Raw genomic sequence first — 5,037 nt, 5'->3', positions numbered from 1 at the left:
GAGTAAATCACTATTTCTCTTTTTCAATGTATATTTGAGAAAGATAAGCTATTCCCAATAATTAAAAAATCTTAAGATAGAGTAGTTTATCAGTTTAGCTTCAATTATAGGTCTTATGATAAAAAGGAAATAAAACAGAAATAAATGTTTGAATGTATATATAGGGGAAGAAAAAGACCTCGACAATTGTTGAGAAGAGTAAGTAGGCCCAGTGGCTAAAGAATAATGATAAAAAATGCTGAATACCAACTTTTTCTATGTCAGTCCTGGCCTATTTGATGTATCAAAGACACTTAACATGAACCTATGTCTTTGAATGGATTGATTGGACTTAGAATCAAGTTTCTGTGTCATTGAACACAAGGATCAAGTCACAGCTCTTTTAACAACCCAGATCAATGTAGATGGTAAACAATGAAGAATAAACTCCCTCCCATAAGGGAAAAGGAGTTTAGTGCAGCAGAGCACTGATTAGAAATACATTTGAGTCATATCCACTCTATTAGATTTTTTAAAGTTCCCAAAAGTCAAGGGCCAGTTTATAATGTAACCTGTTCTGACCTACTATTTTGTTATTTTTAGTTATGTTTCAGTCATGTTCTACTCTTTGTGACCCCTTTCAGTGTTTTCCTGGCAAAGATACTGGAGTGACTTGCCATTTCCTTATTCAGCTTATTTTACAGATGAGGAAACCAAGGCAAACAGGGTTAAGTGACTTGCCCAGAGTCACACAGCTAGTTATTTTCTGAGGCCAAATTTGAACTCAGGTCTTCCTGACTCCAGGCATGGCACTCTATTCACTGTGCCACTTAGATGCCAGGCATACCTACTGTAAGGCCCTTACTCTAAGTGAGCTTCAATTTCACTTGTTCAGGGACTGTATGTGAATGCTGTGTGACACAACCATACACCAACCACCAGAAGAATGTTGGTATTGAAAAGACTAACTTTTGTTTCAGGGAGAACCTTGAGGTCATTAAAATAATTTTTCCATTTTCTCAAAGGCAATTCTGTCCACACCCCTGTCCATTTGCAGTGCCTGTCATTAGATAGACAGACAGACAGACAGACAGACAGACAGACAGACAGACAGACAGACAGATAGATAGATAGATAGATAGATAGATAGATAGATAGATAGATAGATAGATAGATGATAGGTAGGTAGGTAGGTAAATAGGTAGATAGATAGATGGCAGAACTATACAGGTTGTCCATTCAACTGCATATCATAGACTGGACAATAGACATTCTTTGTGTACTTCATTTCTATGTGTGATTAAGACAAACTCATGTACTTATGGATCTCACTTATCAGATTCTGAAATATTCTAGGACTTGGTACAATCAGAACAATGTCATCCTCTAGTGCATCTACAACTTAAACTCTGTATTGTATCTCCTGCTTTACAGTGATGAATGCTTTTGGCAAGCACGTATCTCCCTATTTTATGCCACATTTGATATTAACAATCAGAGGATTGTCAAATGAGGTTATATCGGTTGTCTCATCTTTCTAGGAATCTTGTATAACTCTGACATATGCGTGGGAGATACCAAGGCAGCATTTTTCTTGACCCAATGAAATGATTTCTTATAGTCAAAAGACAATCAACACAGAAGGATCTTGTATTCTCTACTTTCAGTCAATTGTATAATGGTAATGATGTCATACACTGTGGGATAGCATTTGTGAAGGCCTGCCTCTTCACATTTATTACCCTCATTAAGGATGGCCTTGATGCGTGTTTGATTATTCTTATAAAAGTGTATATAAATACATTGGTTGATAGAGATATGAATTGGTCCAAGAATTCTGGATATCACTTTGGAATAATGGAAGAAAACTGAATGGAATGAATTGTTCATACCCTCTCACTTAGCAATCCACAACTGGACATTTAACTCAAAGAGATTAAAAAAAAGAAACAAATATCCAATATGTGCCAAAATATATTTATAGCAGCATTCTTTGTGAGAACCCAAAAGAAAAAACAAATAATGCCTATAAACTGAAGAATGACTAGGAAAAAAAAAACGATTCTGTCATGTGTGAATGTGCCACAGAGTAAGTGGCAATGCCTTAACCATATATGTGTTGTAAAGGCCACTAGAACCTCTTCCATCCTTATTAAGGGGAGTGCTAACCTTCTCTCCTTTCATACAACATGGTCATATATGAATGTAATGGAATATTATTGCACAGTAAGAAATGACCAATATGAAGAATTCAGAGAAAAATGAAAAGGGTCATATGAAATGATAGAGATTAAAATAAGAACTAAAGAACAATTTACACAATCTATAAGCTTTTACTTATTAAGCTTTTACTAAATGCTAGGCTTGGTGCTAGGTACTAGGGACACAAAAGGCAAAGTGAAAGTCTTTGACATGAAGAAGCTTAAAATTTAGCTGGGGGAAATTATTTGTATTTGTAAAAGTTTATACAAAATAAAAACAAGATAATAAGGGGTGGGATGAAGATGACACTATTAGCTGAAATGATCAGGAATGGCTTCATGTAGATTATGGTGTCTGAACTGAGTCTTAAAGGAAATTAAGGTTTCTAAGGTGGAGGTAGGGAAGGAATGAATTCCAGGCATCAGAGACAGCCACTACAAGAGCATGAAGATGGGAGATGAAATGCTATGTATGACAAAGCACTAGGAAGGTTAGTATAGCCATGCTGTAGTCTATGTGAGGGGTACTTATGTGTAATAATTCTAGAATAGCATAATGTGATCAGGATGTGAAGGTTTTTAAATACCAAACAGAAGAGATTGTATTTGATCCTTGAAGTAGTTTATGAACTATGGGAATGAAAAGATCAGACTTGAACTGTAAGAAAAGCACTTTGGTGTCTCTTAGGAGGATAGATTGGTGTAGCGAAAAACCTCAGACAGAAAGACCAATTAGGAAGATTTTGTAATAGTCCAGGTGAGAGGCAATGAGAGCCTGAACTAGTAGAAAGATAAAGATAAATGAGAGAGGTGCAGTGGAGGTAGAAATGACACCTACCTGTGTATAATCAACCATAACCTTGTTAGAATAAAGATCAATGCATATCTATGATTTTATGTTGATGATTGAGAGTGAGGAGTAAAAGACAACACCAAAGTTGCACACCTGGGAGACTAGAAGACAAGTGTGGTGGTACCTTAGAAAAAAGTAGAAAAGGAAAAACATAAAAAAGGAAAAAGATAATAAGTTTTGTTTTGAACATACTGAGTTTAAGATGTCTACACAATATAAGTTCAAAATATCCAATAGGCAGTTGGTGATATGGGATTGAAACTCAGAAAAGAAACAAGTTCCAAATATATTGACCTGGGAGGCATCAGAATAGAGATGATAACAACCCATGTTGAGCTGATGAGGTCACCCAAAAAGTATATCTAGAGAGAAGAGAAGATGTCCCAGGACAGAACCTTATATACACTGACAGTTTGAGCTATGATACATGATGGTGATGATGATGATGATGATGATGATGATGATGATGATGATGATGATGATGATGATGATGATGATAGACAGAGAGAGAGAGAGAGAGAGAGAGAGAGAGAGAGAGAGAGCAGACATTCAAAAGTATTCAGAAGAGGGGCGGCTAGGTGGTGCAGTGAGTAAAGCACTGGCCCCTGAGTTTGGTTCTGGACTCAGACACTTAAAACCCACACAAAAAATCTAGCCGTGTAACCTTGGGCAAGTTACTTAACCCCAATTGCCCTCCAAAAAAAAAAGTATCCAGAAGAGGGTGAACAAAAATGACAAGATAGGACACTATAGATAGGTCAAGGAAGATAATGATTTGAGGGGGGAACCTATCTCATTTGGCACTGGTTACCTTGGAGAAAATAGTTTCACTTGGGGGAAGTCAGAAGCCACAATTTAAAGGATTGAGAAATCAGATAGGAGGAAAGGCAACAATTATAGATTCATTTTTCTAGCGGTTTGGCTGAGAAAGGAAGAAGTGATATAGCTTGAGAGGAAGGTAAGATTTTGTGAAGGTTTTTTAATGAATACAACAAGGTAAATAAAAAAGATTATTAAAAGTAAGCTGGCCTATGAGCAACTTTTAAAAAATATATATTGGTCCTAGAGAATAGAAAAAGAAACATCCTTCCTCACAAAGAGAATGAGGAGACTACTAGAAGGCTATGTATATATTGTCAGACATTATCATTATACTACACTTATTTTGTTTATTTATTTTCATTTATAACATGGTAAGGTTTAATATGGGGTAGGGATATATATATATATATATATATATATTTCCAGATATAACTGTAATGAAAAACAAAAGACAATAAAACTTTTTAAAAGATTATTTAAGTGGGAATTTAAGCATGTGGACTGGTGGTTATTTATGTTCTCTTGCTACTATATTTCCAAATAATGACTATAGAACTTTTTCTATGCCTTTCATATCTTCCTTTCTTCAGACCTTGAAAATTAATCCTACGGGGGCAGCCAGGTGGCGCAGTGAGTAAGAGCACCGGCCCCAGAGTCGGGAGACCAGGGATTGGTTCTGGCCTCAGATACTTAACACCCACACAAAATAACTGGCCGTGTTACCTTGAGCAAGTTACTTAACCCCAATTGCTTAAAAAAAAAAAGAAAAGTAAATTAATCCTGCAATATGCTCAAAATTTTTTTGCCTCTAGCATGGATTTCTTCTATGTCTAGTCTTCTATTTCTTCTAGATGCACATCTAAGGCTACAATGTTAGAATCCTAATAAGATGATTTCACTGTAAACATACAGATGGACACTGTTCTTCAGCTTATATAATTATTAAATTTAGATAGGTATAAATATACACACATACTTGTATCTACTTCTCTCCATATATGTATATACTATATGTGTATATACATAGTTATATGTTTTCTTAGATACTTATTATATGATATTTTGCATGTCCTATTCTTGCTATAAATTAAACCAGAAGGCAAAAAGAAGTTACATAATATATGTACATATACATTATATATATATATATATATATATATATATATATATATATATATATAT

At 35.1% G+C, this 5,037-nt stretch overlaps 1 pseudogene; it reads right to left on the bottom strand.

Annotated features, from left to right (window-relative positions):
• Positions 1–2,029: 2,029 nt before the first annotated feature.
• Positions 2,030–2,170, bottom strand: LOC138144138 (U6atac minor spliceosomal RNA; annotated as a pseudogene).
• Positions 2,171–5,037: the final 2,867 nt, after the last annotated feature.

Source organism: Petaurus breviceps, unplaced genomic scaffold (assembly GCF_028583685.1).
Source record: "Petaurus breviceps papuanus isolate PSGF00001 unplaced genomic scaffold, PetGlider_PUasm1.0 90686, whole genome shotgun sequence".
Lineage (NCBI taxonomy): Eukaryota > Metazoa > Chordata > Mammalia > Diprotodontia > Petauridae > Petaurus > Petaurus breviceps.
This window is presented reverse-complemented; position numbering and strand designations above follow the sequence as displayed.